The sequence below is a fragment of the Scardinius erythrophthalmus genome (genome assembly GCF_964197995.2).
Source record: "Scardinius erythrophthalmus genome assembly, chromosome: 10".
In the NCBI taxonomy this organism is placed as follows: Eukaryota; Metazoa; Chordata; class Actinopteri; order Cypriniformes; family Leuciscidae; genus Scardinius; species Scardinius erythrophthalmus.
This window is the reverse complement of record NC_138230.1, coordinates 26,496,862-26,510,736: the sequence shown is the minus strand read 5'-3', so window position 1 is coordinate 26,510,736 and position 13,875 is coordinate 26,496,862.

Below are 13,875 nucleotides of genomic sequence, written 5' to 3'. Positions count from 1 at the left end.
AAGTCATATGGATTTGGAATTACATGAGGGAGAGTAAAAGATGACAGAATTATCATTTTTGGGTGTGCTGTACATTTAACTGCCAAAGCAGTAGAGATCCCTATGTTAAATTCTTAAGAGTTAAGGTCATAGTGCATCTGCAGATTTAAAAAAATAAAACAATATATTTATATAATTATTTTTTTTAGGTGAGTGACATTACCACACTTCGGAAGACAACAGATCTTGTGAGATTGCCACTTTTCCAGCATGAAAAATCTACAAGTTTACTCAGGATGCGTCTGGTAAATTACCATTTTCATTTTAATTTCTTGGTCATTTTTTTAACTATTTATGTTTTACATGTATTCAGGTTATTTACACAACAACATCAATAATAATAATGTTGTTGTTGTTATTATTTTTAAATTTACACTTCCATTAATACCCCTATCCCATGAATTATTCTCCCAGGATACTGTTCCTTTAGATTACGGCACCAAAGATGTAGAGATCGGAATCCTTACTGTGGCCGAAGATGCCGCTGTTACATCACTACCAACTCTGACCAACTAATACTGGAAGAGGCCATTGTTCTTGAGGACATTGCAGATCTGCCAGCAGCATACGCTTACTTGTTCGGACTCATGAATGCACTGAATATGGAGTATCCAAAAGAACTGAAGAATACTTTCAAAGTCATTCAGAAGATTTTCATGGATCTTGGAGGTACCTTCTCTGTAACGTAACATTCTCATTTTCCACTAGATATTTTCCTCTACATCTCATGAGCAATTTCGATTTTGGCACGCTCTGCAGCAGCTTACCACTAAGGAGCGAATGTACAGTGATGTGACATTACTGCTAGATTCAAACTGTGCTTTCGCGCTATGGCTGGTGCTGAGCCAAAGACAGACATGCTCAGCGATTGTCATAAATCACAACTATTCAGTGTTTTTAACCACGTAATGTTTATTTTAGGTTTCAGGCATTTAAATACATATCATTTATAGCAAAACAATACATTTATAGTTTGTAATGGTGTCTATGGAAGCAGCAATAACAATCCATTCAAATATATTTGCCGACGTGTTTTATTCATATCAGATAGACAGTGTAAGTAACTATAAAGTTAACTCTATTCTTCTCCCAATTGAATGGACGATCTGAAAGACACTGGTCTTTGGAATGGAGAACACATAAGACGCAACACTATAAGAAGCGATGGCCCGAGCCAATAGAGAAACACAAGCACCTCAATTACAGGTTACAGGTAGTCTAACCAACATAGATATGGCATCTTAAGACAGTCTGAAGTCAGTCTTTGTGTCCATAATTTCTTCAAAGTAAATTTGAAGTACTGGCACACTGGGGTTGACCTTTGCAATTTGCCTTTGGCCCTGAAATTTGGAGGAATAAATATTTGGTTTTAATAATATGAAAAAATAACAATAACAACAATATACTGCATCTAATAATAATAGTAATAGTAATAATAATAAATGTATAAGTATGCTATATTAGTACATTACATTAGTGCATTATTAGTATGGCTGTTCATTAATGACTATAATAGGATTGTTAATGATAAATACATTAATTAAATTAGGTTAAGTTGATGATTGTCATGATTAAAAGCTAAAAATGGCAAGTGAAGCTGGTTCATGAATTTTTACATGTATGCTAATCAAGACTCTAGAGGAAATTGAGCAGTCACGAGATGTCCGTTCAGAGACAAATAGCTCTTTAATGGGTACAGTTGTGGTTCAAAATAAATAGAAATAACAATATTGAAATTATTACAGATTCAAGACTAGACTGTTACAAATAAACAACCTGAATCTGGGACTGCATCCCTCTCTGAAAAAGTCTTTTCAGGTGCAGAAATTGCCAAATAATTTCGCAAAGTGACACCACTCCTAATGAAAGAGCGACCACAGTCTCCACGGCAACCTCCATAACAAGTGATCAAGGGCTTAGGGCATTCCATTTAAACCTTATGCTCACTACTGGCGGAACCGGAACTCGTGCAACGTAAGCAATGACGCACATCCGAGTGAACGAGACGGAAGGAAGTTCAGGACCAGGGCTGGGAAGCACAATCATAGGCAGTGTAGTAACAATAATCCTTAGTAATTCTTTTGGGCAAAGAATTGACTCTGGTCTTCTTTCAGGTTTCAGTTGTTTACTGAAAATCCTTGCACAATCAAAAGAAACAGCTCCGGTCAAACACTGTGTTGTTCTGTCTTTCTTTCATTCTTAAAGGAAACAACCCAATCTTAACAGAAACGCCAATTCATAAAGGAACCCATTACAGAATAAACAGAGGGGTGCTCAAACAATATACATAAGTAACAAAAACCTAAACTAATTTAAGTATCTACTTAAACATATATGCTTTTAGTGTTACATTTTAATTATTCAAATGATGGCTCTTACATCCCCAGCTCCTAATTGTATAGGCAGACAAACTATATCAATTACCAAATTATCTAGAGCCACAAAGCTTTAGAGTCTTTGGAGTCACAACTTGAACTTCCATTTAATCTACTGTCAGACAGCTTCTTGTTGAAGACATATCTTGGAGATGGGTCGATTCAGTGTCTGCTTTTTGTCTTAACGCATGTTGCAAACATTTCCCTTAGAGTCTGGCATTGTCTTGATGATATGACCTATCATCCATGAATTCCAAGGTGCATTGGAATCTACAATCAGAACTGTGTCTCCAATCTCAAAGTTTATTTTCAGCCTGGACCATCACTGACATTCCTGCTGAAGAGGTAAGTATTTCACTGTCCACCAATTCTAGAAAAGATCCACCAGGTATTGAATTTGTTTCCATCTATGCCTTGCATAAACGTCATCTTTCTTGAACACACCTGGAGGTAAGGCTGGTTGTTTCCTCATTAAAAATAGATGGTGATGGGTCAAGGCTTCTAGGTCGTTAAGGTCATCAGAGGTTTTGGTAATGGGTCCATCATTGTTGATTGATTCCACCTCACACAATAGAGTATGTAAGCCATCATTGTCCAATACTGACTTGAACTCAATTGTTTCAATACAGAATTCAGAACCTTTCTTACAGTGTGATTCTGACGTTCCTAGGCTCCACCATGGTGAGATGCGCTTGTTAAATATTAAGTGTTAAATTCAGTCAATTATTTAATTGTTGACTGATTCAAATTCTACAATGCTTCACACAACTCCTTTCCAGCTCCTGTGAAGTTTGTTCCATTATCTGAACGGATTACTGAAACATGACCTCTTCCTCTAAAGAATCGGCATATAGAATTGACACACGCATCTGTGTCCAAGAAACGTGCAACTTCTAAATGAATGGCTCTAATAGTGAGGCAGGTAATAGAGATGTGCAGATGGGCTATTATTTCATTCGCAACCGCATCACAAAACTCATCATCCGTCCGCCATCCATCCGCACCAACGTTTTTGACCAATTTTCAAAACCGCACCCGCCCGCCATCCGCTGATTGTATGTGTACATATATTTTTCATTTGATTAGTTCAACCGCCCGCCACCCGCCCGAATTTAATTAAAATATTATTTTCCGTCACGTCATCCGCCCGATCCGCGGTTTATCCACGGAGTCCGCGGCTGTAACCGCCAACCGCGCATCTCTAGCAGGTAAAAATCACAACTTTTAAGAGTTAAGAGTTCCTCCAACTCTTAACACAGCATCCCCAAGGTAAGGATCCAATCGGAATATGCAGCTGTCTTTCCTGACATGCATCTTTCCTTTCCTCTTCTTCTGGAAATATCTGTTTCTGGCTGTAACAAATTAGATCCAGATCAGCTTTCACCATATTCTCCATGGTAGGTGTTCTTTTTTGCGTGGAAAACTTTTTGAGCTCTCTGTCGTCATCTGAAAATGACACTGAATGCTCTGGTTGAACCGGCCACTCACATTGCGGCTTCAGCAGGAAACTAGGTTCTTTGATCCAGTTTTTTGCTTCTGATGTTGTCAGCATTCAGACCTCTTGAAACTTGGTTCGTAGGATTTTCTTTAGAGCTTACATTGAGAAGATGTATTCTAAACCATTGAGAAGGTTTAGAAGCCTCTCATATTAATTTTCGGTTTGCAACAAATGACTTAAATCTCGTGGAGTCATTCTCAATGTATTTCAGCAGTGTGGTACTGTCAGTTCAAAAGTTAGACTCTTCAAGATCAACTTGAAGCTCCGGTCTCAGCATTCTATCCATTTTGACTGCGATGGTGGCTGATGTCAACTCCATTCTTGGAATAGTAACCTGCTTGAGTGGTGCTACTCTGGACTTTCCCGTCATGAATTTGCAGCTCTTTTGATCGTGGTCGTTTGTCAACAAGAGATGTGTGACAGTCCTGTATCCATTCTCACTAGTATCTGCAAAGTGATGCAATTGAAAAGTCTTGACATGCCCAAACCCTGCAGGTTTGATACATCTACTCACACTGAAGTTTGCAAGCTTCTGCAAATCTTCCAGCCAGGACAGCCATATTTCAGCCTTTTTCTCTACAATTTCCTCATCACATCCTACTTTCTCTCTCTATATAGGTTCCTCAGAATGAGCTTTGCTGGTAGCAAAAACAATGCTAGGAACCCAAGGGGATCATAAACAGAGCCAACAACTGATATACCTCTTCTGATGAGTGGTTTGTTTTGCACTTCGATCTTTAAATGAAATGTGTCTTTCTCTGTACACCTGCAAATTCTCAATGTTCTTTCCATGGGAAGTAACTCTTGGCTCATTCTTCTTCAGGTATGGACAAATATACAGCTCTGCTATTATTATTCAATTTTGTCAAATGGAACCCACCTTGCTTACAAAGCGCTCTGGTATCCCTAGCAAGAGTAATTGCTTGTTCTTCAGTTGCCACTGATTTAAGGCAATCATCAGCATAAAAGTTCTTCAAGAGTCTTCAAGAGCTGCTTCTAGAGTAGTGTCGTTTATTCAGTTTCTGCTGTTCTTTGAAGTGCGTAACAACAACTTGGTGAAGAGATTGCACCAAACAGGTGTACACACATCCTGTACTCCACTTCATCTTATGGGAGTCTTTCTCTGTGTTCTGTTTCTTTCGTTGTGAGTATTCTGCTTTGTCCTTGCCAGCCAGCGAGACTTTTGTGGTGAAAAAACTACCTTTGAAACCACTCTTCTTCAAGCTCCTCCCCGCTGGAGAACTTGACTTTCCTTTTCTCTCCACTTTAACATCCTGGATATCTCTAAAGAGTGGGTATTTCAAAACTTGAGCATTCAAGTCAATAAAGTTGACCAAATCTTCAAATGTGGTGGTTCTTCCATTTCGTTGCTGGATATCAATGGCTGTGTTTCTCTGCGTTCCAGCATTTTGAAATGACTATTCTCATGTTTGTTGGGTTGTTCATATCAGCCATGAATTCAACATCAGCCATGGTATTTCTTCATCTAATAAGGAATAAGGTATAGGTCTTCATTTGTTTTGATCTGTGGTCATTTCAGGGCTTTTTCAAGGTAAGCTGCAGCTATCTTCAGTTCATTGCCATAATGCTGCTGGAGGAAACGTTTAGCTTCTTTGTATCAGGATACAAAGAAGCTAAACGTTCACATTTAGCTGTGCACATCAGCGAACAAGAGCTTGTGGTTCCTCACTTGTGAACTGTTCAAGATAGTATAACCTGTCTTGTCAGCTATTAGTCTTGTTCTCAATCGCATGCTCGAAGGCCCTTGAGAGAAGCTCTGCTGCTTGACCAACAATTTAGTTACTTCATTTTAGCATTGCATCACTTTGAACAGATCAAACATATCATCAACTGACTATTGAGAATTACCATGATCTGTAATTTTTTTAAATGATCTATGGGTAGAGCTTTGGTCCTGGGTGCTTGACGTAGGCTCAGACTTTCTACAAGGTTTAGAAACTGGCTTAATTTGATGTTCCTTTCTACTTTTGTGAAGTGAGAAGCGTCTGCTAAATGACTAAATGTAAATGTACTTTTAAAGGGGTCATATAATGCCATTTTTGTACAAGCTAATATGATTCTTTAGGGTCTAAATTAAAAGTTTGTAATATACTTTAATTAAAAATTCTCATTAGTATTGTAAGAAAACACTCATTTTACCTGGTCAAAAACAGCTCTGTTTTCAGCACGCCGTTTCAGTGCATGTGTCTTTAAATGATAATGAGCTTTGCTCACCCCGCCCCTCTGTTCTGTGCGTACACCGTTTCTAACACAATAACCACGCGTTGTTCATTATAAACGTGGGATTATGAATTATATTGAGAACGTCGTACATAGAAAACATGCCGTAATGTACCCTGAGTGTAAACCTTAGACGCATTCATCGTGAAGCGTGCAGCAAGGTTTGCAAATTTTGCAAAGATTAATATAAATACTAATAGGTTAATAAAACATTACACTCACATCTTCTGGAGGTCCAGCAGGAGCACGTTGGTACCGATCCGTTTTTTCTCGTTTGTAAAGCTGTCTGGTGTGAAATGATTTGCGCAAACATGAAAGCACAGATGATTGTGGGGAATCCCCGTGAGGGAATCCCCGCGTCAATCCTTTGGGCATATCGCTTCAAAAACAAAACTCAGCCACTGCATCTTCAACGGCTCGGATTTAGGAACATCCAAATGACTGCTGTGTTCCTTATTACATCTAAGAACAGAACACCACAATCGCTTAGATGCCATTCTGCTCCAGCATATCAACAATGGCGGACTACTATGACAACAGCTGTCACAGCTTGCTCAGGGCGGGTCTTGTGTTGAAACACTGCTGTCACTCAACAATCGCGGGAGGGGCGTTGGATATTGTGACGTCACAATATCGAACGGCTTGATTTGAGACAGGGGAAAACATATAAGGAGATTAAAACAAAACCACTGGATGTATTTTTATCATGATAGGATGGTTGTGTACAGGCACTGCCAACAGACATTTCAGTGCAATCAACTTGTAAAAGTACATGTACCATTATATGACCCCTTTAAATTAATCACCAGCTTGTGATCCAGTCTGTGACCTGTAGTAATCATTTATGCCAACTTGATATTCTTCATACTCTTTTAACACTTTGAGTTCAGGATTTGATGCAGCAATTTCAGTATCAAACTTGTGCCACAGAACTACTTGTCACATCCATTTTTTCATTTATCCATCACTTCTGACTCACTATCACTTCTTCATCTTCATCGTCATCTTCATCCTGAAGCTCACGCTCATCAGACTAATTTCCTTTACTCGTGGTTGAAATCCATTTTTCGCAAAAAAACAAAATAAAAAGATAAACTGCTGGAAACATTCAATCTTGGGTTGAAACCAGTTAATCTGATTTCTCTTTCATCCTTATCAGACAGCACCAGTAACATTTCAGTATTTGACTCTTCAAACTGACAAGATCTGGCAAATGACATTTAGTTCTTATTCAGTGGTCTTCGCATCTTTTCATTTGCATTATTCTGTCAATCTCATTCATTTTGCTGTTAACTGTGCCAATTTCCCTTAACTTTCATTTCTTACTGTGCGTTCACACCGCCGCCGACTTGAGCTTCCAAAGTTACCGGAAGTCATTCATTTTCAATGGAAGCTGGCTTCTCTCAGCTGCAAGGAGCGTCAAATTCCTCGGCGTCGCGTTTTGGGCGTTTTGAGCGTTTTGAGCGTCAATCTGAAAGTTGAGAGAAGCTCAACTTTATGGTAATGAGCTATGACGCGGTTCAGCGGCAAGCAGCGGCAAAACGCCAGCAACCAATCGGAATAGACGTCCTTCGCGCTGGCTGATTCCGGAGAAACATACGATGTAAACTTTCGTTCCTACCAAAACATTAGTTCCGAGAAAAAATTATTAATTGCAGAGTTTAACCATCATAGAGTGAAAGTGTATCATTTGCATGTGTTTTAAAGTCCTGTCAGCTTGACAGGGCATAAGAACGAGCAGAGAGAGAGAGAGTCCCGGCCGCGCGCGCGCTTACTCACCCGAGCGCTGTCTTGAATGCAGCTCTCTCTCTCCCTCGCGCATATTAATCAAAATCAATTGATACGATGGTGTCGAAAAAAAACTCTCCAGGGATGAAATGTTTTCTGTGCTGACAAATCTTGCGCGATATCCTAAATTGCCGAATGCATTGCTTGTTTTTTCTGTTTACATTTCATGGTGTGACACTTCTCTTCTCCCATAATCGAACACAGAATGCTGCTACGTCAGAGCGGCCAAAGCGTCAACAAGCTTCCTCGTACTTTTTGACAAGCGTCTTTGACTGGGCGGCCAGAGCTTCTTTGCAGCTCAAGTCGGCGGCGGTGTGAACGTACAGTCAGTCGATCAATTTTCTCTTCAGCAGACTTTGCTGTAGGCTTTGGCGTCATCTTGTGGCCTTTACCGGGTACGTTCACAACTACAGAATCATCCGCCATTCTATTTAATTAGAAAGCTGATCTTCACGCAAGCCATTTTGAGTCTTCTAAATATTCACAAACTCCAATTGTGAAAAGTCTTGCAATATGAAGAAAACTCCCTCTGTGAGTAATCTTCACAAATGAAGTGACTAATAAAGGTTCCTCTTTATGTGGAATTCTCCTCTTAATGTGGAATTATCCTCTTAACAGCAACTGGTTGGCACCTTTAATCCTTTTGTAACATAACATCCTATAGTAATGTTTGATGAGGTATAGTACCAAAAATCCTTCATTATTCTTCCAGGCAAAGAATTGATTTAGGTCTTCATTCAGGTTTCAATCATTTACTTACAATTAAAATCACAATTACTATCAAAATAAACAAAAATAAACTCCAAACACTGTTTCTCTGTCTTTCTTTTGGCTGTGCCAATCTTAACAGGAACACCAATTCATTAAGGCAGTCCAATAGAAAACAGAGCAAACCATTACAGAATAAACAGGGGGGTGCTCAAACAATGTACATAAAATAAACCTAAACTAATTTAAACATCTACTCAAACATTTATGCTTTTAGTGTTAAGTTTTAATCATTCAAATTATGAATCTTACAGGCTGCGGTTTAAGTCTTTCCTCGCGAACTTCACTCAGATGTACATCGTTGCACGTGTGCCCACTGTAACTGGCGGAGCCCTTGCAATTTAAATGGAACACGCTAAAGCCTTTGATAACTTGGAATTAGATATGGAGCTGATTTATTATTTATAGTCTTGTTTTATCATAAATTGGTTCACACACCATTCTATAGGCCTGTATATGCTATAAATATAAACATTAAATATTAATATATTACTATTAGATATGAAATAAAATAAAAATACACAAAAAATAACAATACAAATACCATAACCCTATATAAACAGTCAGGTCAAGATGGCGCCGTGAGCGGTTGTGGTTTTGCAAGCTGAGAAGCAATATCGGGTATTTCCCCACAAATGAAGATACAGTTTTCGTAAAGTTGCTAACTAATATTTATAGGTTCTGAGAACATAGGAACTCCAAGGCACTCGAATTATGTTGAAAAAAGTTAAAAAGCCTTTATTTTATTCATGGCTTAAACATTAAAATTGGTGACAGCCAGGTACAGGTGTATTTCTTCCAACGGAGAATTCTTCCAACATTGACGCTTTAGGCAGATCTCTTACCTCAGTTCATGATGATGTAATGGAGCTGCAGAAAGAAAACAAAATCCTAAAAAATGCAAATGCCCTCCTAGGAAAAAAAGTTAAGGAAATGAACACGAAAATTCATGACCAGAAACGTTACATTCGCAGATGGTGTCTGGGTCTGCGTTTATACGGACTGTCCGAGCAATCAATGACAACGTGAAAACGAGAGTCATAGAAATATGCAAAGAAATGTCCTCTGACACAGCGGAGAGGCGTATGGTAGCGGATGCTCTGGATGTGGCACATCGTCTTGGCAGACTTAAAACCTCGGATGATGGCAGGGTTCAACCAAGACCGGTGATCTTGAGATTCATTTCCCGCACAGCCTGAGATTTAATCAGGAAAAATTAAAACCAGTATCTGACCGGGGCTGCGGTTTTAGGAGGACTTGTTTGCTTTTGACATTGAAGCACGGAATCGTCTTTGGCCGGCTGTGGAGAGGGTGAGAAAGGAGGGAAAAAGCGCATACTTCAGCTGAGCGAGGGCTTTCGTTGATGGTAAAGAGATTCATCCTGAAGAGGGCAATGGAAATTCATAGACTTGTGGTCGTTTGGTAGGAGTCTGCAATTGGCGGTATCCTGAAAGTCAAGGTTAATCTTCTCTATTAGAGACAAAAGAGGTTGCTTCTAAGTTCTTAATCGGATGGTTAAATAACGGATGCACTTTTAGGTTTATTTAAATGTTTGCAACTGTTAACATTTTTGAAGATCGTTTGTGGGAATCCCATTATGTATGTTTAAAATCTAGGCTATTTACCTACTCTTGTGGTTTATTTTTCAGTAATTGGCTACTTTTGACACTTTATGTCTCTTCTTCATTTTCTATCAATGCCAGATGTATTCTAAAGAGAAAAGCTTTATTTTTGTATTGCAAAGGGAAATGTGTAGATGTGTGTTTAATTCAGGAAACGCATGCATGTTCTTCAGATGCCATGTTCTGGAAAAATCAGTGGGGAAAAGAGATTTGGTTGTCATTTGGCAGTAATCGATCAGCGGGGGTCGCTATTTTACAGGATAAATTTACAGGGCGGATACTAAATTATGAAAAAGATGATTTTGGTAGATGGATATTACTTGTGATAGATAAGGATAATGAACAATTTGCATTAGTCAATTGAATGCCACCAATAACAACATGAACAATGAAATACTCATTTTGCATATTGAATCTAGAATTCAGCATTTTATTTTCTTATATCCTTTAGCTAAAGTTATTTGGGGAGGAGATGTCAATACTGTGTTTGATGCAACCATTGATAGATGGCCTCCTAAAAGTAGGCCTGGCCCTTCGAGTGAACTAGTTAATGTATGTTTAAGACTGGGCCTTACTGATGTGTGGAGAGATAAGAATCCAGACGGAGGAATATACGTGGAGTAATAAGAACTCATCTCTTCATTCTCGTATTGATCTCTGTACTGATAGAACCTTGGATAATGACAGATCATAAAGGAATATTCATACAAATAAATATGGTGCAAGATAAGGCAGTCAAAAAAACGAATAGTTACTGGAATCTAAATTAAATTGCTTCAAATGCCTTAAGAAAAAAATCAAACATATTATTGAAAAATGTAAGACAATTGCAGCTAGAAAAGACGTATGGAAAGTACTGGGAATTAATGAAGTTTGATATCAGAACGGCATCCTTTAACCAAGGAAAATTGGAAGCAAAAAAAGGAAAGAAATTTCAATTATTGAGGAAATATTAAATTTGAATAAAAAGAGGAAAGAAGCCTTGACTGATTTTGAATTAAATAATTTTTTTTTATTACATACTGAATTAGATAATATCTATGAGGATAAAGCAAAAGGAGCATTTAATCGATCTAGACTTAAATGGTTAGAAAAGGGGGAAAAAAATGTTGGCCTCGAAAAAAGAAACTGATTTTCCCTCAGTTTCAAAACTAATGATTAACAACAATTTTTTTGTTATTATTATTATTACTATTTCCTGGCAGCTAATGTTAATGTGATATTGTGAATATGTAATACCTCTTGTTCTTGTGGCATTGAAAAAAAAAACCTGCCTGAGTAGATTCGCTTCCTAGAAAAAACTTCCCTCATCCACTTGACACTTCAAAATGGCGGTGGGGATCTATTCCCCGAGGGGAAGTGCAAGGGAAGTTCGCGAGTGTATGTCTAAAAGTGACTAGAATATAGAAAGACGGTTCACTCCTATTACTTATGGATAGGAGAAACTGCAACGCGCAATATGGTGGAATACGTCCTGTTGTAAAGTGAACATGGAAGAGAAAAGAAAAAAGCAAAAACACACCGTTTTGTGTCTGTTCCTTTAAATGCAAATGAGCTGCTGCTCCCAGCACATGGGGCGGAGCTTCAACAGCTTGCACTCACACAGACATTCACTGAAAATTTCAAAAAACTTTTAGCCTTTTATGTTCAAATCGGATTCAGACAATGGAGACGAGACATAAGAAGAAACAACGTAGAATGCAACAGGACATTTCTGAATGGTTAGTTGATGAATTTATGTGGCTTATTTGTAGTCACTGATTAGCATATTCTGTCTTGATAATCTATAAATCATGTTCCGGGGGCTGGGGTTTATGTAATTTCTAGGGTTGGTGATGTCACTAACCCTGGAGGAATGTCGTGTAGTCCCTACCAGCCTTTTGTTGTAGTCCTTAAAAAGCAATATCTTTCTTTGCTTTGAACTTTGAGTGTTGTAACTTTGCAGATGTTGTTTATGCTCAAACAGCAACATTACACACTAACTAAAGTTAGAAAAGTCTAAATTATAATCAACCACCCCTTTAAACGCAGCCTTAGAGAACTGAGATGTCCTTCAAGATGGCTAACTTTAATCGGTTTCTGGTTCACAGGCCGGAGGGTGAAGGAGCGAGAAAACGAGGCAACATCCATTTGAGTATTGAGAAGCACCCTTGATATCACCTAAAGTTAATCTGGTCTTTAGCGTTTGCTGATCATCTTCACATTGCATCCACCAGAGGGCAGTCAAGTCAGTTACCTGTGAATTGAACTGGAACAAAAACTCTCAACACAACCCAACAGACATAGAATGTCAATGTTAAAACGCTAAAATAAATCTCTTCGACAGTTTCTCTGATAAGTCTGTAATATGTGTTGGAATTTAACTCTTGATTTACCAGTAACCCTAACTCCCCCAGGAAATGCTGATTTTTCATATCCTGATTACAGTTGTGAATTATCTTAATTCTCTGCTCATCTAAGACCAACGCTCTGACTCTGGCATGTTTCATCCATATTCCATATAGCATTTTCACATATTGATGTTCAAAGAAAGGGGAAACAATTCATTCCACTATTATTTCACTTTTGTAAGCCTACCTAAAGATTAAATTTAACAATTGTAACCCAACCTGGCATTTTATCCTTGCTGATTTTTCACAATGTTCTCAAATAGTTGAACCAGCATGTCTAATCTTCAAGCATTAACATTTTCATTGGTTCACTTAGCAGAAACTTTTATCAAAAGTGAATTAAGAGAAAAGTAGTACAGCACAATCCTCGAGTGAATCCTCATGTTGAATAATGATATCAGAAGTGAGGTTGTGGATAAATATATTACATGTCTACATTCCCAGTCTTGTCTAGTCTGGTGGTTGGTGCTTAAGAGATTTAAATAGCTGTAATACACAAGACATTTCTTAACTTACAGTATGTTTCAGAGAGACATGATGAGCTGTCCGTGGTGCTGAAACGGTATCGCCCGTTGCTAATATTTAGTCTGCACACACTAACAAAATGTTTTCACACAGCCTTGTTTTGCTAATGCAAAAGAAAGAGGTGAAAATGACAGATACAGGAATGAGAAATAGGTGAGAATGATACAGGAAAAAAAAAAAAAAAAACCTTGACCTGTATTGCTTCAGTTCTCTAGTTTCTGTTGGTGAGTCAGAGAACGAGTCTCATTCTTCATTGTCATGACTCACAGCCTGAGAAGATCACTGAAATCAGATCTTAGATGTTACTGGCCGTTCCACGGTTTCACACTTGCTTTCCAGGTATTGATTGTCCACCGATTCCCTGAGGTCTTTGAGAAAGAACTGAACTGACATCTTTCCCATTGGGATATGACCCTGATTCTCAATAGTGTGGCCCAAGCTTTCCATGCATATAATTGCAAATGTGGCAACATTAGACAAATGAATCATAAAAAAAAAAAAAAAAGATATATACTGCGTGTAGTCTTATTAAATTTCTCAAATGTTCCAAAAAGGTCATTATAGAGGTCATTATTCATGTCTACACATTGCAGAAGATCTTTAAATAAAACATGTAATGTAAATAAACA